We start from the raw sequence: 27,849 nt of genomic DNA, 5'->3' as shown, positions 1-27,849 counted from the left end.
AAAAATAATATTCCATAACATTCATATACTATAATTTATTCAGCCATTCTCCAACTGATGGGCATCCACTCAGTTTTCAGTTTCTTGTTTGGCATTCTTTCTTATGCCAACTTTTTGATCATGTTTTCTACATAGCTTTCAGAAAGACAAAATAAAAAAAAAAAACTCTGAGTCAATCTTTCTAGAGGTATTTTTTATAGACTAAAGACCATTTTAAACCTGAAATTACCTCACAGTTTCCTCTCTTTCTTGTAAATCCAAACAAATGCCACAACCCCAATGAAGTCTTCCATGACCTCTTTCAATAGTAAAAACAGAAATTTCAAAAGCCATTTTGTTTTGTAGCTATCTGATCTTAGGCTATTTTAAATTATGGTCATCTATGTAGGTTACCCTCATGAAATAAAAAATTGAGCCATATTTGAAAAATATGTCTTCATCACTTAACACAATTTTCTGTGCTGTTTAACAGTAGAACTAAACCTTATTTGAGGGATAGAAATATTAGGAAGATGGTCATACTAATTCAATACTCATTTAGCATTTATTAAGTACATATAAAATGCTAGGCACTCTGTTAAGTACTACAATGAATAAAAAGAAAGACAGTCCCTTGTCTCATAAAGCTTATAACCTAAAGGAAGAAAACAACACATGAAAGGAAGGAGAAAAGGGAGAGGATAACAGGGTGTACCTGGATCCAGGGCATCTTGTTTTCTGGGGTTGAAATCAGAAAAAATAGCAGATGCAAAATGAAATGGACCAAAGATTTCAATTACTGCCTTCTATAAAGGCAGGAATTAGGAGGAGATTGATGTTCTACTAACCAGCTTTCTAATCAGAGGCTGAGGGAGGTCAAATCAAGGCTTGAGTTAACAACATGGAGATGTGATTAGAGGTGAAGAGTTTTATTTGGGAGGCACATCATTTTCCAAGGAGTTGTAACCCGGCAGAGCAGCAGATCCAGAGTATAATACCAATTCAGTGACTTTATAGATACCACCAAAACAATGCAATAAAGCATAGGACGCAACACCCATTTTTAACATCTCTACTTTAGTTTACTCAATGCAATTTGAGGTGTTGATTACAAAATATTACTGTTAAAATGTTAATGGATTTTATAGGAGAGGATGGGAGATCCTTGAATGCTTCTTCAATCAACTCATTTCCATTATTAACACAAAGTCATTTTTTTCAGATTGAATGTCATATTGACTATCTCTGAGGAGACAAGATGAAAGAGCTATAATTTTACCAGCTTTTTCCTTTTCCTTCTTCTTCTCCCTGACCCTATTCTTGCCCATTTAGGCTTCTTTCCATCTCTGCTGAATTGAAATTATTTAAGATCTCAGGAGGGCTAAGAGGAAAGCATAGGGAGCTGGCTAGTTCAAGGTGAAATACAAGGTGAGTAGGCATTTTACTAAGGGGTATTGGATCAAGAAGGACAGAGTCTGGACCAATGAGAAGGAAAATAAAAGGAAAATTCACTAAAGAGAATTTTCATGCATATCATGCAGAACACATGTCTGACAGCCCTCTAATCAAAATTTTTCAGTGCTTCCTCAATATCTTTAATATAAAAGAAAAATTCATTGTCCTTGCACTTGAAATCCATAAAAGTCTGATTCCCATCTATGCTTCCAGTCTTATTTCATATTCTTCTTCTTCATACATTTTCTACTCCAGTCAAACTGTTATACTAAGGAAGTAATTCTTGCAAGATGGTGAGTTCAGTTGAACTCACCCAGCATTCCCCTCAACACAACATTAAATTAATACCTCAAATTGAATTTTGGTATAGCTAAGTGAACAAAAGGTAAGAGTGAAATATTTTTCCAACTGAAGACAACTTAGGAGACTGTCACGAGAGGTCTGTGATCCTCTGATGGGGGGTTGGCCCAGAGAACAGTTGGCAAACAAGCAGAAGGCCTTGGAGGCAGCAAAATATCAACAGAAACATTTTCAGAAACTCAAAACTCTATAGATAATAAAAGGGTTAGACAACTTGCCAGAAAGATGTTAAGGGACCATTTGCTGGTAGCAAGTACAGAAACTTTTGTCTTATTCATACACAGTTTAGTATATTGGTTCTAGGATGAAGAGAATTTCTAGTTCTTATGACCTCAGGGAATCAGATGTCCTAATCAGATTTCCAGAGCCCAGAAGAGTGACTACAAGGGAATAGGGTTTCTGGTATCAGTTCCAAGGCAGAAAGGAACATAAGTACTTGAAGCTATCATATTCAGGAGCACACAAAGTTTAGCAAATTCCACATTAAAGAATTGGAGTATGTGGAAGATAGTTCTTTGGAGGTAAGAGTTAGAATTATAACCTACAATAACTTACCCAACAAACAATATAAGTCTTAAGGTGGAAATTGGAAATTTAATAAAAGAGAGGACTTTCAAGTATTCTTGATAAAAAGAAGAGTTGAATATAAAATTTGACATTGAAACAGAAGATATAAATATAAAGAAGCAAATAATTATAAGGAACTCAAGAAGGATAGCCTGTTTACTTCCCTCTTATATGGAAAGATTATTTGTAACTCCTACAAACCTTAACATCAATGGGGAAATTACAGTATACATAGCCAGAGGACACAAGTGAGGATTGACTATTATGGAAAGATATAAACAAACAAATGAATGAATGAACAAATAAATAAATGAATGAATGAATGGTAAAGAAGAGGAATTTATTGGGAGTATGGTGAAAAATCTCATGAATAATAAGGAAAATTATTTTAAATAAAACAGGTACACAAGAAAGAACTTTTGAAGAGAAGGGAGAAATAGAGGTGATGGCGAGTAAAGCTGCAGTCTCTTAAGAATTGCCTTTATGAATTGGTGAAACAGGAAATTGAGTATTTACTGAATCTCATATAGAAGTCTATCTTATCCTAGAGAAAAGTTAGAGGAAAAGAAAATAGGAGACAGGGACAAATAAGAGGAAACAGATTAAGGGAATCTGTGATCAAAGGTAAAACAGATTTTTAAGGAAGATCAGAAGAAAGAAGGGGAGAGAAATAAAGATAAAGAGAGACAGAGACATGCAGAGATGCAAAGATAGAGTCAGACACAGAAACACAGAGAGACAGAGACATAGAGACAGAGAAAGTAAGAGATAGAGTAAGGACAGAGAGAGGAAGAGAACCAGAAAAGTAGAATACAGGAAAATATATAGTAATCATGACTGTGAATTTGAATGTGATGTTCATCTCATTCATAAAGTGGAAACAAATAACAGAATGGATTAGAAAATGGAATCCAGCAATATAATCTTTACAAGAGATACACTTGAAACACACACACACACACACACACACACACACAAAACCTTGTATTCTAAATTTATTCCTTCTCTTTTTTCTCCAATTCTCTCCTAGACAACAAGTAATCCAATATATGTCAAACATGTGCAAAATTTCTATACATATTTCCACCATTATCATGCTACAAAAGAAAAATCAGATCAATAAGAAAAAAAGAGAAAGAAAATAAAAAGTAAGCAAACAACAAGAACATATTCAGTCCCCATAGTCCTCTTTCTCAATGCAGATGGCTCTCTCCATCTATTGAAATTGGCCTGAATCACTTCAGTGTTAAAAAGAACCACGTCCATCAAACTTGATTGTCACACAATTTTGTTATTGCTGTGTACAATGTTCTTTTGGTTCTACTCACTTCACTAAACATCTATTCATGTAAGTTTCTTCAGGCCTTTCTAAAATCATCCTCCTAATTATTTCTTATTGAACAATGATATTTCATCACATTCATGTATCATAATTCATTTTGCCATTCTCCAATTGATGGGAATCTACTCATTTTCCAATTCCTTGTACAAATAATTTTGCTCCTGTGGGGCCTTTTTCTTCTTTTATGATCTCTTTGGGATGTAAGTCCAGTAGTAACACTGCTGGATCAAAGGCTATGCACAGTATGATAGCCCTTTGGGCATAGTTTCATATTGCTCTCCATAATGGTTGGATCAGTTCCCAACTTCATCAACAATGTAGCAGGGTCCCAGTTTTCCTACATCCTCTCCAACATTCATCATTATCTTTTCCTGTCATCTTAACAAGTCTTATAGGTGTGTAGTAGTACCACTTAATTTGCATTTCTCTGATCAATAGTCATTTAGAGCATTTTTTCTTATGACTAGAAATTTCTCCCTCTGAAAATTGTCTATTTATATCCCTTGAATATTTATAAACTGGAGAATAGCTTGTATTTTTATAAATTTGAATCAATTCTCTATATATTCTAAATAACTATTTTTATAAAGCTAGAAAAAATAAAAGTCATCTAGAAGAACATAAAGTCAAGAATATCAAAGGAATCAATGGGAAAAAATGTGAAGAAAGGTGTCCCAGATGTAACACATTTCAAACTATTTTACAAAGCAAAGTCATTAAAACAATCTAGAAATAGCAAAGTAATGAGTGGTAGATCAGTGGAATATAGCAGGTACATAATACATAGTATTAAATGACTAAAGTATAAAACTATTGTTTGATACAACCAAAGATTCAAGTTTTGGGGACACGAACTTAATATTTGACAAAAACTGGGAAGGAATTTTTTTTTTCAGAAACTAGGTTTAGATCAATATTTCACACTGTATATCAAGGTAATGTAAAAGTAGATATATGATTTAGACATAAACGGTGATATAAATTGAGGGATCATGTGAAAAATTACCTGTCAGAAATATGTATAAGGGAAGGATTTATAATCAAAGAGATAGGGAAGCTTAGGAGGAAAAAAATAATTTTGATTACATTAAATTAAAAAGTTTTGCATACTAGGAAAAGTATTCTATGTGTTAGGTATATTAATCAATATTGTTTTAGATTATTTAGGTCAAAGGATATGAACAGACAATTTTCAGATGAAGAAATTGAAACTTTCTAGTCATATGAAAAAAAAGCTCTAAATGACTATTGATCAGAGAAATGCAAATTAAGAGTACTCTGAGGTACTATTACATACCTCTCAGATTGGCTAAGATGACAGGAAAAGGTAATGATAAATGTTGGGAGAGGATGTGCAAACACTGAGACACTTAGACATTGTTGATGGAGTTGTAATCTGACTCAACCATTCTGGAGAATAATACTGAACTATGCCCAAAGGACTGACATACCATACATACCCTTTGATCCAACGGTGTCTCTATGTGCCTGTACCCAAAGAGATCATTAAAAAAGGAAAAGGATACACATGTGAAAAAAATGTTTGTAGCAGTCCTTTTTGTAGTGGCAAGGAACTGAAAAATGAATTGATACCCATCAGTTAGAGAATGGCTGAATAAGTTATGGCATGTAATATTATGGAATATTATTGTTATACAAGACATGATCAGCAGGATGATTTCAGAGAAGCCTGGAAAGACTTACATGAACTGATGCTAAGTGAAGTAAGAAGAACCAAGAGAACATTGTACATAGTAACAACAAGATTATGTGATGATCAATTGTGATGAATGTGGCACTTTTCAACAATGAGGTGACTGAGGCCAGTTCCAATAGTCTTGTGATGAAGAAAGCCATCTACACCCAGAGAGAAAACTGTGGGGACTGAGTGTGGATCACAAGATAGTATTTTCACTTTTTTGTTGTGGTTTACTTGGTTTTTTTTGTTAGTTTGTTTGTTTTCTTTCTCATTTTTTTTCCCTTTTTGATCTGATTTTTCTTGTGCAACATGATAATGGTGGAAATATGTATAGAAGAATTGCACGTGTTTAACATATATTTGATTACTTGCCAACTAAGAGAGGAGGTGAGGGAAGAGAGGAAGAAAAAAATTTGGGATATTAGGTTATGCAAAGATGAATGTTAAAAACTCTTTCCATATATTTTGAAAATAAAAAGTTTTAAAAATATTGTTTTAGCCTCTTTAAAATAACTAGACAATATAAAGTTGGAATTATGCTATGGTGTAGGAAATAATAAATTGGTGGGATTTAGAAAAATATGTAAATGACTTTTGAAAGATATTGTTATCCATTTTCAGAGAAATAGAAATAAAAGAATAGTATGATATTACATAGATATGAGTACATACATATGTGTTTGTGTATGATTTTAGATATTTATGTGTATATGTATGTATGTATATAAATATAATCTGTGCTTAATGGTAGTATTCTTGGGAGAAAGGTGATGAAAAGGGGAGAAGAATAACAATAAAAAGCACATTGCCCAGAATGAAAGAAAACCTGAAAGGAAGCAAAGGAATGATGGATAGCTCTGAACACAATGTATAGTATTTATTATATGTGCTTTCTTGAAATGGAAATTTATTACTTTATATTTTGAATTATCTTTTATGTTCTGTCATACCCATTATAATGTTTTTTTCTTTTTTCTTTTGTATTTTTTAAATTAAAAAAAAAGAAAATTATAAATGTTGGTGGGGGGGTGTGGGAAAATTTAGACACTGATGCATTGTTGATGGAATTGTGACCAAGTGCAACCTTTCTGAAGAACAATTTGAAACTATACCAAACAGCTATAAAATTGGAACAATAAGAAACATCAAACGTTTGACTCAGCAATATCACTACTAGGTCTATATCCCAAAGCCATCAATGAAAAAGAAAAATTGTCTTTATGTACAAAATATTTATAGCACCTTCTTAGTGATGCTTAAAGAGATGCCCATCAATTGGAGAAAGGCTGGATCAGCTGAAGCATCTGGTTACTATATATAATTGTGTTAGGATAATATCATACTATAAGAAATGAAGAGCAGGATGACTTTTTAAAAAGACTGAGAAGACCTACTTGAACTGACACAAAATGAAACTGACAGAACCAAGAGAATATTGCACACAGTAATAGCAGTAGTGTATGATGGCCAAGTAGAAATGTTTTAGCTCTTCTCAACAACACTATGATCCAAGATAATCCTGAGGAATTTAGGATGAGAAATATTATCCACCTCCAGGGGAAAAATCATATTGGACAGACCAAATTGCATATTTTTTCATCTTTATTTTTCTTGCTTTTTTTTCCAACATAGCTTATAAAGTGAATATTTTTGTATGAATCACATTCCTTGACTTTTCAATAGCTGTTAGAGGGGTGGAAGGGAGAGAGACAAATCTCAAGTCAATTTTTTTGAAAAAATGAACATTAAAAATAAGTTAATTAATCTAAAAAAATATGGCTGGCTATGAGTTACCATGCATGACACTTTTCATCTCCTACCTCCATGTTTTTACACAGGTAGTTCCATCCCCACCTCTCATACCTGTAATATACTTATCTTATATTCAATTCCAAAAAAATTTCTTACTTTCTTACAAGCGTAGCTCAGACATCAATGTAGTTTCCCTTAATTCTCCAAGTATCAGAGTATTCTACCTGAATTTTCTTTTTCTTACTTCTTTACTAAATATGCAATGGTGAGCAATTCATTTAAGCTCCCTAGGAATAAGAAAAAAAGAGTTGGTTGAACTAAACATCTGACTCTTTTCCAACTTTGCACGTATGATTCAATGTAATTTCTCTCCCCTAAAAGAATGAAAGTTTCCTAAGGGCAGGGATTGTTTTGATTTTGTGTTTATATCTCCATTCCAAAGCATAGTGCCTTGCACATATAAGGGGCTTAACAGATGTTTAAGAAATTGAATAAAATTTCTTTTTTGGAATGTTTCCTTTAGTTTGTAATTCCCCTTCCATGTGAAGCTAAGGTTGTACAAATTTCCCTCTGAGTATAAAAGTCATAGTTAGTTGTGACCTGTTTAGTTTGCATATTGTGGCCCAACCTTAACTCTCTTCTCCCCAAAGGCACTGTCCTTGAAAGCCATGAATCTTGCCTTGTGTTCATCTCATTTTTTTCTCCTTCACACACATATCCACAAATAAATAAGTTATGCTCCCTTCAGCATATGAACACAAAGATCTGCCCCAAGGTGGCTCATTTAGCTCCAGGGCTTGGACTGTTATGATTTCTTACAGATTTGTTGAGGAGAAATTTCCAATCTCTGTGCAGATATTCATCCTCCTGCAGGAATTGGGATAAGCATCACAGAGCAAGTAGGGTACATCTTCTAAACTGAACAGCACCACTAATCTAAAAATAAAATTCAAGTTGCCAAAAAGCAAAAAAGAATTCTTATAGGTGCTGAACACTATTACTTAGTTTATTTAATGATAACTCATCCTCCTTGCTAGCTTTTTATCAACATTACCCAGATACTTGATCTAGGTGATAATGAGGAAAATCCAGAATAAAAGTATTAGTATAAAAGACTCTTTAAGGTGTTTTCATATACTGATGTGATCTGAGATAATTTCAGAGACTTCTTTTTATCCCTAGGTGTTAATTGCATATGAATTGTTTCTTAAGGCTCTGCAAACAAATCACTTCTATTTCTGTATAAGGATTTCCATTCCCAATAAATTGAGACACATGAGTCTATCCATCTTGTCACAAAAAGGTGCTAATATTATAAAGCAATAGGTTGATGTGCACAAATCCAAAATGAGGGAAATGTGGTTTCAAATTTCTTGCCTAAAAAAGATCTGAGGGTTTTGGTGATTTGCAAGCTTATGAAGATTAAATGATAGTAGTCCCCCCCTCCCCAAGAAAAAAAATTAAGGAGATGTTGGATTGGATCAAAAAAGATATAGCTGATCGTTTTGCTTAGGTCATTTATTATTTAGAATATTAAACTCAGATCTGGGTTTTATACTTTACAAAGGATAGTGATAAGCTCAAAGGTAGCCAGAGGAATACATTCATAATGATGAAGGGCTTCTAGTTCAAGCCACATGAAAGATCAAAGAGAGTAAGCATGTTAAACTTAAGAAGAAGGTATGAAAGGATCTATTTATAACTGTCATAAAGTATTTGAAAGTCTTTTCCAAAGAAGAAAAATTGTATTTGTTCATTAATTAGAGTTGAGAAGTTCTGAGTTCAAATCCTGCCATAAATTCAATATATGATACTGAGTAAAGGTATCTTATTCTCTCTGCCTCAGTTAGTCATGTACAATGAAGGTAATAACAGTATCCACCTCACAGAATTGAAAATCAAAAGTATCTTATATATCATTTATCTAGATCAATGGTTCTCAAACTGTTGTTCTCAGTATCTTCATGTTGTTAAAAAAAAAACTATTGAGGATCTGTTCAAAGAGTTTTTGTTCACATGGGTTATATTTATAGCTATTTACTATATTAGAAATAAAAAATAATTTTGAATTTGTAGCCCCTCTGAAAGGGTTTCAGAGACCCCAACAATTCTTTGGACTATACTTTGAGGACCACTGATCTAGATAAAGTGTTTTGCAAAATTTTAAATACTACATAAATGCTGAATATTATTATTGTCATCTTCATCATTTGGCATCAAATGGAAGAGCCAGTAATAGTTGGTGCAAGTATCAAAAAAAATTTAGATTTGATGTCAGTGGGGGAAAAAAATCCTAATAATTAAACTGTCCCAAAGTAGAATGGATCATTTTTGCCTTAGGAGTCAATTTTCTCTCAAGGTCAGAGGATCATTCTTTGACAAATGTGGTAATGTGTTTAAAGAGCTTTGCAAACCTGAAATTGCTATGGAAATTTTAGTAATAATTTTGATAATAATTACAACAATAATAATTTTACTGCTGCTAGTTTTGTTGCTGTTGTTGCTGGGGCTTTTGTTGTTGTTGTTATTGCTGAATATGTGTGTGGGGTATTGTTATGGGAATTTATTTTCCAATATGATTTGAACTAATGTCTGCTAAGATCTCTTCCAAGGCTACAGCTCTTTGGTTCTGTGATTATTTGTGACTACCCATCTCCACATAGATTCCATCAACCAAATATTGATGCTAATTTTTTTTTTTTTATTTAATAGCCTTTAATTTACAGGATATATACATGGGTAACTTTACAGCATTAACAATTGCCAAACCTCTTGTTCCAATTTTTCACCTCTTACCCCACCCCCACTCCCTCCCCTAAATGGCAGGATGACCAGTAGATGTTAAATATATTAAAATATAACTTAGATACACAATAAGTATCCATGACCAAAACATTATTTTGCTGTACAAAAAGAATCAGACTCTGAATTATTGTACAATTAGCTTGTGAAGGAACTCAAAGATGCAGGTATGCATAAATATAGGGACTGGGAATTCAATGTAATGGTTTTTAGTCATCTCCCAGAGTTCTTTTTCTGGGTATAGCTAGTTCAGTTCATTACTGCTCCATTAGAAATGATTTGGTTGATCTCGTTGCTGAGGATGGCCTGATCCATCAGGACTGGTCATCATCTAGTATTGTTGTTGAAGTATATAATGATCTCCTGGTCCTGCTCATTTCACTTAGCATCAGTTCGTGTAAGTCTCTCCAGGCCTTTCTGAAATCATCCTGTTGGTCATTTCTTACAGAACAGTAATATTCCATAATTTTCATATACCACAATTTATTCAGCCATTCTCCAACTGATGGACATCCATTCAGTTTCCAGTTTCTAGCCACTACAAAAAGGGCTGCCACAAACATTCGTGCACATACAGGTCCCTTTCCCTTCTTTATAATCTCTTTGGGATATAATCCCAGTAGTAACATGCTGGATCAAAGGGTATGCACAGTTTGATAACTTTTTGAGCATAGTTCCAAACTACTCTCCAAAATGGTTGGATTCGTTCACAACTCCACCAACAATGAATCAATGTCCCAGTTTTCCCACATCCCCTCCAACAATCATCATTATTTTTTCCTGTCATTTTAGCCAATCTGACAGGTGTGTAGTGGTATCTTAGAGTTGTCTTAATTTGCATTTCTCTGATTAATAATGACTTGGAGCATCTTTTCATATGACTAGAAATAGTTTCAATTTCTTCATCTGAGAATTGTCTGTTCATATCCTTTGACCATTTTTCAATTGGAGAATGGCTTGATGCTAATTTTTAAGCCAATCTGAAATTCCCAACTGGGGAGTGGTTTTTGTCATTGTCATTGTCATTGTTTTGTTTTAACTGAAGAGTCAAGAAGATAGAGAATTGACTTTTATTCTCTATATGAGCTGATTGTGGGGAGCTCCTGAAATCTCAATATTATGTCTATTGCTTTTCATTTCCTTTCTTCATGGGTAGTCAAGAACTTGGAGAGGCCCACCTTTGTTTATAATAACAAATGATTTTTATTTAAAGGCCATTTTTTTCCTGCTTACCCTCCTCACTGTCACGTGTAATATAACACAACCTATTCAAACCTTGTTTGGATATTATCATGTTTGCCAATTCATGCAGAACCAGGAATTGACTGGACTTGAGAACTCTGCATAGTGATCCTAGATCCCATGTGAGTGGCCCAGCATTCTTCCTAACTCTGTTTTGTATTTCTGCTAGCTAGAAGATTTGGATAACATTGCAACACATAAACCCAGGGGCTTTGTGAAATGTAAAATTAAAAATAATTCAGTTCAGCAAGATTTGTGAAAAAAAAAAAGGTAATGCAACAGTCTACAGAATTCAAAACAGATGGGTGTTGAGTTTGCCATCCAAGCATCTTTGAAAGATTATTAATAGGGAAAATAAAAAATAATTATGTTCCATGTCAATAATAGCATGTGTATATTTACAACTATGGGGTGACATGTATCCTAGAAAAGAGGCAGGCAATGAGGACCAAATAAAGTTGTTTTTTTAATCTTCTGTGTTTCTTATAATGTTACCCCTAATACAAAATACTTTAATTTTTCATGAAGGTAAACATAAAAAATTTAAATTAAATCTATTAGGAATGACCTCCTGATAAACAAATGCTGAGGCCTGCCAGCCCCCATGCTGGGGCACATCTGTCAGTCACCCCTATTTCCCCCAATCAGGAGAATGAAACAAGACTCATCTTCAATTATGAATGGGACAGCTTTGGGGTAGAGGATGCATTTATGGAAGAATATTTGTTTTGAGAGGCAGATTGTCAGGGCTGGAGCTGTGTTCGGACCCTCACGTCGGGTTACATTGGTTTGAATTTTTTATGTGTGCCCTCATGAAAAATTAAACCAGAATATTCCTACCCTTTAGCAACATGCTTTATCATCAGGACTGATATAGAAACTCAGAACCAAGCAGTCAAGAGGAGCTTCTAGTGTACCTAAGACACTTCAGATGCTAAAGGCAAAGAGGGGTCCTGACTTGTGCTGTCAGGCTTCATCCTCAATTCAAGACAGAGAATTTGTATTATCATGACTAGCATCTTTCTATTATTAACATTATTTTGACTAGCATTAGTACATGACCAATTGAAATTCATTAAATGCTTCTAGTGCCACAAGCTAATTAACCCCTGGCCTCAGAAAGGGGCAACTAGTGAGCAGCTCTGGGAGAATCTGAGCTCTTTTCAGATATAAACTCTGCAGTCAGTGCATTCCGGCAAGGTAGTGTTAGAAAAGGGACAAAAGTCACCACATCAAAACTAAGGCAGCTTTAATAGAGCATTTTAATAAATAGGCCCTAGGGTATAATAAGCATGATGGACTAAACAAAATCTGTCTTCACAGCAATGAATATAAATGATTTTGTGGCGAGCTACAAATCTGCCATGTTTATTTCTAGAATGATTTGTTGAATATTCCTTTCTTACTGAAAATACTTAATGCAGCATTCTTTCATGGAACCTATATTCAGTACAGAAAACATTCCAGGTTGGAGCAATGTTAATGAACAAAGACCAGTATATTTCCTTTTCATCTCCACTGTCACTCTATTAATTCAGGGTCACATTACCTCTTTAGTAGGTAATCATGAAGATCTCCTAGCAAGTCTACCTGACCCTAGACTTTCACTTTTTGGTCTATTAACATTAACAGGTTAATTTCTACTAATCACCATTCCCCTACCATACAATGCCCTTCCTTACATCCATGTCTTTTTGCTTGTCATTCTCCGCCCCATCCTCCCTGAATTCTGTTTCTACTTATTATCACCTATTGAAAAACTACTCAATATTCCAAATTCCCCTCAAATGCTAAGATTTTCATCATGATTTTTCATACTCTTCCAATTGGAAATGACTTCTAAAGTTTCAAGCCCTACCTTGAGTGAGTTAAAATTTAGCTTCACTGACTGGTATGATTCTTTTGAAGAAACTTTTATATCTGGAAAAAAAATTAATAAATTGGTAGAGTCTCAAAAAGTCTAAATTCTTGAACCTGCATTTCAAGAGTTCTCCATTTTTATCCTCAACCTAGAGTTCCAATCATAGCTTCCAGTATCTCCCTAAACAAATGTTCTGTTCCAGCTAAACTATTGATTGAATTAAAGAATGAATAAAGGAGAAATCTTTGGGAATACTGATTAGGCCAAATAGTTATTGCATATCCCTTATATGTAAGGTACTATGAGGAACACAAAGATTGGTTCTAGCTCTTAAGGCAGTTGTAATCTAGTTATATAATAAAACATGTGACCACATACACATGTACACCCATATGCACACAATTTGAAAAAAAAATGAATCACTTCTGGGTGGGGTGGAGTCAAACAGGAGTGGAAGAGAATAGAAAGAGATGGAGTCTAGAGCAAAAGTGCTATGCTACAAGAAAATCCAGGCCCTCAAAACCAGAGAAATTATTTTGAACAACAAAAAAGTATATTAGCCAGAGATAAAATTTTGTGTTTATTCCTTGGAGTATGTAACCTATAATTTTATCCCTACTCATCCCAGAATAGGTTATATAACATTATGTACAGGAAATGTTTGAACATGAAAGTTTGATGGCAATATATCAGATTTGATGATGGAGTTTCTCTTGATACATTAAAGAGATTTGTCACTAAAATAGTTAGAGTTGAAATTAAGTTCATTCTTTTCTAAGAATGAATGAAGATCTCCAGGACATTAAAATGTTTTAGAAAATTGAAAGAAGAGTCTTCAGAAATTTTTGTGAGGAGGAAAGAGGGAGATAAGAATAAAATATCAAAAATGAATAAAATAGAGTAAAGCCTAATTAATTCATAGAATCATGGAAGCTTAGATTTTTAAGGGCACTTAGATGTCCAACCTGAACCTGAACAAGAATTCTCTTGGTATCATCCCTGAAAGTTAGGAAATAAGTAGAACAAGCCTAATTGTATAGCAATTGGACTGAACCAATCTGTGGGGAGCGAGAGCCAAGCCTATTCTGACTAGATAGAAAAGAGTCTGGAATCAGATAGAGGTTTAATTTCAAAGTGAAGAAAATGGCTTGGAAGCAAGGAGGCAGATTAGACATGTACCAGGGTCTTATCCCTAAAGGGGGAACCTGCATTAGTGTGCCCATCTCCCAATAATTATACCAAAGGCTGTACAGTTAGTGGTAACTCTAACAATGAAGGATAACCGCAACAATATGACAAGTTTGGTTCATATAGAGCTTCATGACCAGAGTACATATATATCAAGAGATTGTCTGACTTCAGAGAATATCTGGTGCTGGTCAAAATAAAACAAGTGATATGAAATAATTCTGGGATTTTGCTGCTATTGAAATCCTCCATAAGGTGAGTACAAAGAACGCAGCTTGCATGTTGGGCCATATCTGTGGATAATAGGATATTTCTTAACATTCACTTCAATACAGCTACTTTTCAAATATCCAAAATAAATTTATCCAGTGATCAAGACTTATTTTCTCTGTATGAAATATCACCATTTCTCTTAAAGATTCTTCATATGTCATAGTCTCCAATCCCCTGAACACCTTGGTGTTCTTCAGAAAGCACCCAAGTTTTTCTTCTTTGCCTTTTTGCTGGTGAAGAAAATCATTCTACCATTTACCAATATAAATATTCTGCAATTTATAATTTTAGAGATTTGTTCTAGAATATTGAGAGATTAAATGATTTACATGTGGTTACATAGCTAATATGTACAAGAGACAGAACTTAAAACCATCTGTCCCTTATTCTGAGGGACCATCTAATCAGAATTTATCTGTAACTTACACTTTTAAAGAACTGCCAGCATAAATGACTTACCCAAGATAACTCGTATGTGTTTTAGAGACAGGATTTATTGATTGCATGGCCATTACTCTATTCATTATGACAGGCTACCTCTCAGGCAAGGAATGTTATTCAACTATTGATGAAGATGGATATTTTTATCTTGATGCTGTGCATTTTCTTGAAGATGTAGAAAATGAAATTTAGAAGTGATCTTGCTATTTGCATATATAATTAAAATCCATAACCTATAGAGAGACAGTGTGGTACACTGGAAAGAGACAAGGTCTTGGAATTTGGAAGGAATGGGTTCAAGTTTGACTTCTACCATAGACAAATTCTCTGATTTTGAGCTTGATCAAGTCACTTTAAAAGTCCTAAGCAATTCCTTCACCCCATAAATTTCAGAGAGAGGTGCTAACTTACATTGGAAAAGGAAGCTCTTCACCAGAAGAACCCTTGAATACAAATTAAATTATCAAACTGATCTTCCCTTCCTGCTAAAAGAAGAAAAGAAAAAACTCTACACATAGCATACTGTATACAACATTATAAGATGGATGAGGCATCTTACACTACATCTACATATAAACCTCCTAAACATTCTAGGATTTTCTACAAAAGATGAGACTCTCTGAGTCTTGTTTTCAAAACAAAAGACTTTTTGGTGAATTCTGTTTTAGCCTCATTGTGTGCCACATCAACAGTATATACATTATTTTAAAATGCTATATTTTCAATTATTGTGAGTTGCCCAAACAAGAGAATTTTTGTGGCTGCTCAATGTAACCAGGTAATCATTAAAATCTTGCTCATGTTGACATTTTCCTCACTTCTGAAGTGAAGCTAAATTTTCTTAGTAGTAAATGAGACCTCATGGGGGGAAATGGTTCGAAAGAGATTTAAGCAGGTTTTCCACTAGGCAAAAAAAGAAAAGGAAGGGGGGAAAGGAGAGAAATAGGCTCAATTTTACTACTTGTTTTAGAATCAAAGTCATGGCCAATATCCCACTGAGATGAAAATTATTCCAAGCTGGAAGATTGGTACCATGAATCTACGTGTTTGTGAAAATGTACTGACATTATGATCTCACTAATGCATGCTAATATCCAGTGAAAATTGACTGCATAACCAAAAGCATCAGGCAGTGTTGTCTAAATTTTCAGATCTATATTCTGATGTGATCTCATTATTACAAAATTAATTCAGATCCTTGTAGGATGTTTTGAAATGCCTTCCAGAAATAACAAAACTGACAGTCTGGTAAATCATATTTCAGTGACACCTTAGTGAAAAGTCAGAAAAAATCAACTTGAACTTTCTAGATGAATAGTTCACTATTCAGACTACTTCTTGCCTTTAGATACTGTGTCTATAAAAATATCACCTAACTGTCTCATATGCAGAAGTTGTCAAGTCTCACAGTTCTTCCTTGAGAATAACTGATTTCTGATTACATCTAGGTATATAAAATATATTTCCTTGCAAACCATGTAGTAGTTTTTGTTCTATCTAGATTTTCCTTCCTGGCACTCAACTTTTTGTTGACTGGAAACTTAAGAAAATTAATTCCATTTTCAGTTTTCAAAAGTTGGACATTTTATATTCCATAAATAATATATAAGCATATTATAATAGATAGGGCGCTAATTTTGGAGTCAGAAAGACCTGAATTCAAGTTTTTCCTTAGACAATTAGCTCTGATCATTCTGGACAAGTCACTTATCATTTTGGTGTCCTCAGATAACTCTCTAAGATTACAAGTTTTAAAGAAGGGTCTGATTCAGTAGGAATCCTCTGTGTCAATCACAGATCTAAAAAAAAAAAGTCTCCCTAACTTTGGGAATCCAAAGAGTTGTTGTTGTTGTTGTTGTTGTTTTTTAATAACCAACACTAAATGATAAAAGATCTGGTTAGATCATAAATCATCCCTTGAACACAATACATAGCACTACATTTACTTAGTTACTATGTGGTACTAATGGTCACACAGCCAATCAAAAACAATTTTCAAGTCCCTACTATGTACAGGGCATCATGAAAAATGATGGAGATACAGCTTCCCTGTCCTTATGGAAATTACAATCTAATGGGGGAGAGGTGATGAGTAAACATATGTACAAATGAGATTATGTGTGTGTGTGTGTGTGTGTGTGTGTGTACAGGAAATCATTGAGAGAAAAGGCACTAGATTTAAGGGAGGTTGGGAAAAGCTTCCTGTAGAACAATCATGTTAAACTCAATTAGAAATGAGGAAGGACCACTAAGGACATAAGAATCGCTGTAGACTGCATATTGGCTTAGTTTTAAATATAGTATTGTCTATATTTTATTCTATATTAATTATTTTGTTAAATATTTCTTAGTTATATTTTAATTTTATTAAAAAGCATTCTGTTGTATTGCTGGTCATATGTTTGATATCTCTGCTATAGAAACATATGTAAACCAATTTTCCAATCTATTCCCCATGATGATAGCCTATATTTTCTCCCATTTCCTTCAAAAAAATAAAATTCAGCCTAATTTCATCCAAGTAACTTTCTACTGTAATGTTTTCTATACTAGTTGGCTTTGTCTCCTGTCTTCCAAATATTGAGGAGCACTTTATTCCTGGAATACTTTTAAAGCAAGACAATGATTCAAGTTTTCTGGAAGGAAAGCTTAGCATAGCTGTACCAAAAAGATGCTACAAAGTGGTGACCAGTTTGTATTTGTTTGAAAAACTACAGTGTTGATTTTTAACTCTGAAGGTTTAGAAACTCATTATTTTAGAGGTCAAAAGACACAGCACATGAATCATAATGCATTTTTTAAGCTTGAGAAGTTGTACCTTCACAGTGACCTGTGTCTTCTCAATCCATAACATGATCTATAAGATTTGGTGGGTTCCTCCCCTTCCTGATATTGAACATGGTTAGTTCCTTCCTGATTTTCAGTCTCTGGATATGAAGTTTCATACTCTTCTCAAAGGAGGATATACTGACAATAAAAGCTAAAATGCATTTGCAAAGAAAAACATGATAACAGTGTATGCATTTAAAAAAAATCCCTAATGGAATAGATGCAGGTGCTGTTTGGCGTGCTAATGTAAAAAAGAAGGCTTCTGGTTAGACACAAAGGCAAGTGAGCACAGCATCACTTTTCTAGTAGATTTTTTTTTCTTCCATTAAGAAGCTATGGTCCTCATTTATAACTTGATGAGTTTGTATTAACACCTTTTCAAAGACTGTTCCTAATTGTTGTGGCTGTCTCCTTAATTCCTTAACTGAATATTGAGAGAAACTGGGATCAGATTCAAGATTTATTCCTAGACTGTGTGTGTTTGAAAGAAAGAGGTAGAAAAACATTGTGAAGATGGTTTGGGACTACTGTAAACAATCTCCATCCATGAAATGAGACAGATATTTTCAAATTACTCTATAGAGAAAACTATGTCCTTTTCATCTTTTTAACACTAGTACTTAGCCTAAGGGCAGACTTTACCACCTTCCTTATCATCCATCTCCTTTTCTAAGGAAACATAATTTTTCCTTTCAGGCATACAGGATTTCTTAGCCATTCCATAGAGTGAACTCCATCATCCTAATTCTCTTAAATAGTACTGGATTTTCAGCATGAATAATCTCTTTCTCATTCTCATAGGCAAAACTAATTTGACAGATTATAATTGCTCACATTTTTATAAAGCTTTAAAGTTTGCAAAATTCTTTATATGCATTATCTCACAACATCCTTATGAGAAAAGTGCTATCTTCTCCATTTTACAGATGAGAAAACTGAAGATCATAGAGTTAGATGTCTTGGTTAAAGATTAATAACTCATAACTTTGAAAGGCAATATGTGAACCCACTTCCTCCTGGCTCTAGATATTCTATGAGAATATCAAAATTATGTGATATAGCACAAAGAATTATGGAATTCGAATCAGAAAAGTTCTGTAGTCATATGCTGGCTCTTATATTTACTAGCTATATAGTTGTGGAGAAGTCATTTAAACACTGAGTCTCAGTTTCCTCTTTTTTAAAGTGGAAATATAATAATACCTATATTTTTGATATCACAAGGCTGTTAGGGTCACAAGAATGAATATGAATAATTTTGAAAACCATATTATATAAAATTATTCATTAGTCTAATATTATATGAAGGATAAATCATTGTTAACTATCATTAAGAATAAACAACACTCAATTTTTTGTAAATTAATTTAATTAATATTTTCCCCAGTTACATTCAAAATAAATTTTTACATTTGCTTTTAAGATTTTTGAGTTCTAGGTTCTCCCCTTTATCCCACTCACAATTTAAAAACCACATGTAAAGTTATGCAAAACATTTCTATAAAAGTCAAGTTGTGAAAGAAAACATAGATTCCCCCACCCTAATGAAAATAAAAACCCTCAAGAAAAATTAAGTTAAAAATAAAGAAAGAAAGAAAGAGAAGAAAGGAGAGAGGGAAGAAGGGAGAGACAGAGACAGAGACAGAAAAGAGACAGAGAGAGAAAGAGAGAGAGGAGACAGAGACAGAGACAGAGAGACAGAGAGAGAGAAGATTTCATCTGCATTCAAACTCAATCAATTCTTTCTCTGGGTATGGATAAGATTTTTCATCATAAATCCTTCAGAGAAGTTGTGGATGATACTACTACTGAAAATAACAAAGTCATTTACAGCTGATCAACCCAGACATTGCTTTTAGATTTTCTGGTATTTCTTTGTTTGTTTGTTTGTTTTGTTTTGTTTTTTTCTGAGAGCATCTTGCTCATCATTTCCCATAGAACAACAGTATTCCAACAGAGAAACTTGCTTCAAACTCTGCTCAAAGGGCTATCATACTGGGTATACCCTTTGATCCAGTACTGTCTCTACCAGATCCATATCCAAAAGAGATCATAAAAGAGGGGAAAGGACCCAGATGTGCACAATTGTTGTAGCAGCCCTTTTTATAGTAAATTGAATGGTTGCTCCTCAGTTGAGGAAAGGCTGAATGTTATGATATATGAATATAATAGAAAATTATTGTTTTACAAAAATGATGAAACAGACTGATTTCAGAAAAGCCTGGAAAGACTTGTGTGAAATGATGCTGACTGAGGTGAGCAGATGAAAGAAAACATTGTACACAGCAACAGCAAGATTATGTGATGATCAAACTGTGATATTACTCTTCTCAGCAATTTAGGGATTAGCAATTCCAATAAACATTGGCTGAAAAGTGCCATCTGTATTGAGGGGAGATAGATGAGGAGGAGGTAGGGGGATGAGAGAGAGATAGAGAGAGAAAGAGAGAGAGAATTTGAGTATGCAATTTTGCAGTCATTTATTTAATATTTGCTAAGCAACTATCAGGTATATGGACCCATGCCAAACACTTTGAGGGATATCAAGGTGACTGAGATATGCTTTTTGTCCTCATAAAGCTTACAGTCTTAGTAGGACACCAAAGAAAACTTTGCACATTAGAACTCAAATCATTGGGGTAAGGAGGGAAGTTATTTGTTATTTTCAATGTCTCCTCTCATTTTTATTTGAGTTCCTTTCTTTGTTGTTTACATTTGCACTATTTCTGGTTCTTGCCTTACTTTTGAGTTCCTTTTATTTTGTTCCTTGGTCAAAATGAATCAGGCTTTGGCTTATGGATTTTGCATCAAGCCATTACAAATACAGCAGTGTGGCTAATCTGAAGCCAGTTCTGATTATTTTTCTAGTAGGCATTTGTGTATTTTCCTTATATCTTGACAAATTTGTCCTTTTCCTCAAATTATTTATGTAGTCAACGCTTCCAGCTTTAAAAAATATGTGATAAGAAAAAACAATTCATTGTGAATGAACATGAAGAAGTTAACACCAAAAGGCAAATGTGTCTGATGAAGCTTTAAGAAGCAGATTAATGTCTTCTAATAAACTCTAGAAGAGTTCTAATAGAACTCAACTAGTCTGAATTTTAAAAAATAATGAAAAATAGTCCCTTCCTTCAAAAAGCTTATAATGGAAAAAAAGTTTAATTTACAAAAGACAGGAGAACAATCATTCCAGGGAGAAGTAGGATAGAGATGAGACAATTATGACTAAAACCTTAATGTCAGTAAAAAACACTGGTATGTTCACTGGATAAGGGAAAGGATTTTCTGGCTTGAGCCAATGACTCCATCATTTCTTCAACATTTATATAGGAGTGATGATACCAGATAAATAGGATGTGACTGGTTTTTTAGGTATCATCATATTTATTTAAAAATTGAGGAAATTGAGCCTTATGTGGCAAAATCATGTGTCTTAACATCAGATAACCAGGCAAGTACCAAAATGAAAGCTGAACACAAGATTCTTGGACCCTCAGTCCAGCTGTCCTTTTCATACTACTTATCCTGATACCCAATTTCCCCATTGATAACTACACTTTTGTAAAAATCTGTTGGTCTCATAAAATAGATAGCACATAAAGGCATTCCCCAGCAAATGGAAGGGAGAGTTTGGATTTCCAGATGCAACATTTTTGTTTTTCTTTTTGTAACATGAGTTTTAAAAATGACATCCTGTGATTTATTGTTCAGACAGACTAACTTATTCCCTTTTAGTCCTTAAGAGTTTTGTGTGTGTGTGTGTGTGTGTGTGTGTGTGTGTGTATGTGTGTGTGATGAAGATCTTTGATTCAGAAAGTAGAGTAAGTCACAATCAGAAATTCTTCAAAGGACATTTTCTGCGAAATACAAACTAGGAGAAAGAGCAAGAATAATCAAAGTTTGCAGTAGCATCTGCTCTGCAGCTGCAATAGCAGTGTGTCCTGCAACCCTAACTTAACAAGCTGTTATTGGAAGAATTAAAAGCACAAGGGAAACAACTAAAAGTAGAGACTGAAAGAAAAAAGTGTTGAGCTATAGCAGAGAAGGGAAGATGAAGATGGCCTCTCCAAACTCTCCAAGCCTTTGGAAGAGAAAATGTAGAATGACACTTTTTTATATTCATTTATCCAAGGACTGATCTGTTTCCCCCCAAAGATCTCCTCTCTCACACACCCCCACATTTCCCTCTGTCTATAATTGTTCATTAATATACTCATCACTTCTTTTATCTAAATGTTTCCTGTTTTCTGATTTTGGCACAGACATAAAAAGAACAGAGGTTTGATAGGAATAGACAATTTCTTAACTTAGTGTAAAGAGATACAAATTACTGTCTTTATATTAAGAATTATCTAACTAGGAGTTCTAAGTTATTGTTGTGGGACTTATAGATTGCCATCTTATATAAACTCACTAAAACAGCAATAAAAAGAACTAAATGTACCAGGAAAAACATCATGTTGCCCTTGGCCTAAATGTAAATTAGTTGTAGTAGTAGAGGTTTGGCTAATTAAATCTCTAGCTTCTGATATCAGAAAGGGAAAGGACAAATAGTGACCTGAGTTACAGACATAATACCTTGATGAAATTTAGTTCTGCTCCTTTCAGGAGGGAAGAGAGAACAGAAAGCATCAAGAATGGCAAGACTCAGTAAATGTTTAAATAGTGGCTTTCCAAAAACTAAAAACTAAAAATAAAAAATGTGCATAACATTATTTTAAGTTTATATTTATTATTAACAGCTACTCTTTCACTTTCTTAAATCTAAACAATCTACAAAAATAATGAATCAAGTTCTTATTTAAAGTACTTGCTAATTTCCCAAGGAGTAAAAAAAAAAAAAAAAAAAAAAAAAAAAAGACCAATCTACTCTAAAGAGCCAGTAAATTCCCTAATCAAATAGCTTCTATAGGGCAACTTACCCTATTACATGTGGGTTTGTCTCCTTAATGAATCTTGAGAGCAAGAACCATGTCACATACTTTTAAAAACTGTCTCCCAGTAAATGAAGAAGAATGATTAGAACCTGAAAGGTTTTTATTGAAAATTTATTCATTAATATATTGAATTCAACTTGGCATAATGGGAAGTCAACCCACATTTTCCTAGGATTTATTAATCTATCAGGGTGGACTTTCTGCTTATGCAGAGTTCAACTCCCCTTCACCTTAATAGATATTCTTCCTGAGTCTCTACTTGAGGTGGGGGCTAGGCAGGAAGAAAAGGAGAAGTAACCATTACTCAGAGGCCAATTTCAGGCAATGAGCTTACAGGGATTTAATAATACAGACTCAGTGCATCATTGACTCTATATCCAAAGCCTTTCTAACTTGAGAGGACCTTATCGAACTTGTGCATTTGAGAATCCAAGGTCAACTTCACATGACAAAGAGATATTGGAAGAGGAATCCAGTGGAAACAACCTGCATATAATTCTTTATTATCCACTCAAGTTGACTTCAAAATGGAAGGCATTGTAAAAAGTAGTATTATCATACAAACGGCATTGAAATCTCTTACAATAATAAGATAATAAAAATTGACACTTAAGAGAAAAGTGATAGATATGTATTTTCAAAGAAGCAGTCATATATACACATTAAGACATACTTTTACTGGATAAACATCTTATTGGGGGCAATACACACAAGAATATTGGTGTGGGTTTTTCAGTAATATAGAGTTTTCAATATTCTGTAAAATTACCCAATAGTGTCATACATTTAAAGATAGAGGGAATCTCATTCAACATTTCATTTTACAGATGAGAAAACTAAGGTCTAGGGTAATTATAGGGCCCATCCAAAATTACACAGCTAATGAATGCCTTAATGCTACATTTTAGTGTATCCTATCTCAAGGTATCCTAGATAGTTGATGGCTAGTATGAATTGGAGCTAAAGAAAATGAAGAGAAATCAAACCAAATGCATAACACAAATAATATGCGTTTTTTATCCACATGTTTATGCTTACTGAAAATGTAAAGTTTATGTGATTTTGCTTATATAAAATACATTTATGTTCATACAATTGAAAAGAATCAAATATTGGGACAGTTTCTAAGTAGTATTGTTTTATTATGAACCAACTGTGGAGGAAGGTCCCTGAAGGCCCTAAAGGGTTCCTCTCTCTAGGTTTGCTTTTTCCCAGTGGGCTCACAACACTATGCTGTCCAACTGGAATGTATATCTATGAACAAATAGTCCCAGCTTGGGTGCTATGTTTTATACCTAAATTAAAACACACATACAGGTCCTAAATAAAAGGACCCAGTTGAATCAGGACAAACAACTTCAGCTCTTTGGATATCCCCCAGGAAATATCACACTGGCAGCAATCAGAAAGTAATGCATCAATCACATTTTAATAAGACAGAGTATGGAAGCAAGTGGCACAAGGACAGTGAGGGGAATTATGTGGGAGAGGAGGTATATGGTATGAGGGAGAGATGGAGTGAGGGGTAGATATAAACATAGAGTCACTTGACTTTACTAGGAAATGGAATTGAGAACACCTGGGCACCTTCTCTAGGAAAGGGAGGAGTACCCAAGGGACAGGATTTTGGGTCCCCATTTTCACGCTGTTTTGGTGAGAGGAGCACTAATTCTTATCTGTACTACTTTAGGATTCACTCACTAACTTATTGCTAATAATGCTAGTTTAGGTTCCTTAATTTGTATAATATTTATCTGGCTTTACTGCACATGTCTGAAACTTATCATCCCACTGAGGGGTCATTATTGGCATGAAAGGAGTGTTATATGGGGATCTAGCTGGCTTCTGCTAATTTAAAGCATAATCTCTGCAAATGGCCTTAATAAATTTACAAGGCACTTTTGTTGCTATTTTTTCAAGTGGCTTCTGATTCTTTTTTATACTTCTAATTTCAATTTCTTATTTATTGTTGCCTTACACTGGCTATGTGTATACATTCTTATATTACTAACTAATGAGTGGTTGAGGTTAGCAACCATAACCAGATGCAATTTCAACACAAGTCCTATGAAGAAGAAGAATGATTATATCACATATATAATCATCAAATTTTATGATTTATTTATGACTCAGGCCCCTTGAATCTCCCTTTCACTCACTCTGTCAGTAATATACCAATTATATACCATAACTTTAATGTTGATGAATCTGTATCTCTGAGGACCAGGATCACCAGAGGAGCTACTTCATTCTTCTCAAGGCCACACTTTATACTGTATTTCTTCCAACACAGAAATCAGAAAGAATCTTCTCTACTAATATTACTGGAAGTTGAGATAATAAATGCATTCTGAGCAAGGCAAACTACATAAATTCCACTACTTCAAAAAATACATAAAATCTTAGAAAAATGGAATTTCTCCCTTGGCAGGGATCTCTAGAGTTAACCAGAACATAATGGTGTAACTTTAGGTATTATTATGGAGCTTCAGGGTCTCAATGTCCTTTAGTTAGGTAATAGTTACAAGACAAAAAAAAATAGATTGTCCTCATGATCAGATGGATCAGGCTGAAAATTAATGTTGTAAAACACAATTCATCGTGGAAAAAAGTAACCTGTTTACAAATAGGTACCACTCTCATGTAGCTGAAGGGATGGTAAATAGGAATACTTCAACTTATAATTTGCCAATATCAATCAGAACAACCTATTCTTTTTGTCAGTCCCTTTTCTGCTACCCTGACTCCAATTCTGCATTTTTATATTCTCCTTTATCTCATAAACAAAAAATTGTAATGTTGCTCAAACTAACTTACTAACATGTTAGTGAGACATCCTCATTAATGTATTGCTTTTCCTCAGGTATTTCTCATAACTTCTTAAGTATTCATTCCTTTAAATTCCATGCACATTTATTAACCTCCTACTATGCCCAAGGCATTGTAGCAGACCCTGAGGAGTTATAGATATGAAAAAAAGACATTCCTTTCAGTTATAGGAAATTTCAGCAAGCTAGATAAAAAAAAAAAAAAAAAAAAAAAAAAAAAAAAAAAAAAAAAAAAAAAAAAAAAAAAAAAAAAAAAAAAAAAACAAGAGACTACAGGAAGTTAATCCTTTGCCTTAGTAAATTTTACTAACTAAACTTTAAACTAATCTAAAGTTAGTAAACTTTAGCCACCTCAGGCTGTGTGATTTAAAATAAACAAATGAACAAAGGAAAAAAAAGTGGGAGGATGACACAGGGGGGAGGAAACATAATTTAAATGTAAGGTAATACAAAGGGAGAAGTATGATATAGAATTAGTAGAAAGCCACAAAGCCCAACTTGTGCTCCAAACTCCTCAAAACAGATCTAGAAAATTCACTAGTCCAAATCCTGAAGGGAAAAGAAAAATTCATTGTTTCATTCTTCCAGCCCAGGTTTGTATTTGAGGGCATTAAATATGAGAATTCTGAGGGATGGGTTGAATCTATCTTGCTCCATCATCCAAAGAAAGGCTCATACCTGTGCACTCACTCACAGATCCAATTGGGAACAATGGGACAAGGAAGAGGCACCAACTGCCAAATTTGATGTCTACTTCCCATTTTCAGTTTATAAATCCAGGGTTGAATGAGAATTATGCCTGAGGATATCAATCTAGACTCATAAGTACAGCAGATTCTTGGCTGTATACTGAAAGAAGAGAATGTTCAGAAGAAGCAGATCAGACATGGTGGATCAGATCCCAGGAGTAGAGCCAGAAACCTACACCTATCATCCTAAAACAGCAGAATTTCCTAGTTAGTTAACAATGGCTGAGCCCAACAACGATCAACTTTTTCTTATGTTGGGCAATTGCAAGGATCACACAAAGGAGAAAACAATCAAGTTTTACCCTGTAACTGGGAGCACTTTGGAAGCACTGAAAGCTTGTATATACTTAGCCTCAACTGACCCTGAGAACCTGACAAATCTCAGAAAACACAATAATTGGTACCCACACTTTCCATCCTCTTAAAAAAAAACTGCATACTCCAGAAGTATGCAGAATTTAGCCCTTAGTCTGAAGCCCAGAAGCAGACTGGAAGAATGAAACAAATAAAAATGAGATCATGTCATGATTAAAACAAGGCTAGATGGAGAGACAGAGGTCTTCAAATTCTAGGACAGGCTCAGCTTCCTCTTTTGTAACACTAGGGTATTACTCTACATCTTATGTCCATAAATTTCTGTTTGCAGGGAACATTTTAAAATGTAAAAATCACTCAGCTTTGGGATGTAAAAAAATACAAATGATGAACAGTATTTGACCCACCAGCATTAGTTTGCCAGCCCCTGTTCTAAATAACCTAAAGTCTTAGAATCTTCTTGTCTAGGATAAAAAAGAAAAATAAAAAGGAAAAGAAAATTCTCTGTGATGCTTTTAAATCCTTCACAATCTGTTCCCAATCTACCTTTCTAGTCTCAATGGACATTATTCTCCCTTTCTTCTTCAGTCTGTGATCTAAGCACACTGACCTCTCTGTTCCTTATAAACAACATTCTATCTGCATTAACCATTCCCCATGCCTATGAGACACACCTTATCTTTGCCTTTTAAGAGTCCCTTTCTTCCTATATAATGCCACCAAAGCACCACCTTCTTTCCTAATTCCCCTCACCCTAACACATTTTAATGCATTCTCTTATCTTTTATATCTTTTGACTTTCTTTTTATATTTCTGCTGCATATATTCAGACATGTATTATTTTTCTTCCACATCAGAATGGAAACCTGTTGCAAGTAAAGATTGCTTCATACTTTGTATTCCTGGTACCATGTCTTACACATAGGTGTGATTAATATTTGCCACTTGTTTGCTTGATTATTATAGCTGTTCTGCTACTTTATCAGATGGGTATCTAGCATATGGATTGTAAGCAATCATTCAATAGTCACCAAAGTTTGTCTGGGCTTATAAAGAACAACTTCTCCATGGAATTAATGGATTTAAATAAATGAAAGAAAAACTGGTTCAACTGGTTTTAAAATTTTTTTAAAATATAGCCAAGTTGTATTATTGTAGATATTAACACTAGCAGGCCACCTTCTCAGGTACATTGAGGTCCTTGTCTTTAGGAATGGCAACACTAAT

The sequence above is a fragment of the Sarcophilus harrisii genome, chromosome 2, assembly GCF_902635505.1.
Source record: "Sarcophilus harrisii chromosome 2, mSarHar1.11, whole genome shotgun sequence".
Taxonomy (NCBI): domain Eukaryota; kingdom Metazoa; phylum Chordata; class Mammalia; order Dasyuromorphia; family Dasyuridae; genus Sarcophilus; species Sarcophilus harrisii.
This window is presented reverse-complemented; position numbering follows the sequence as displayed.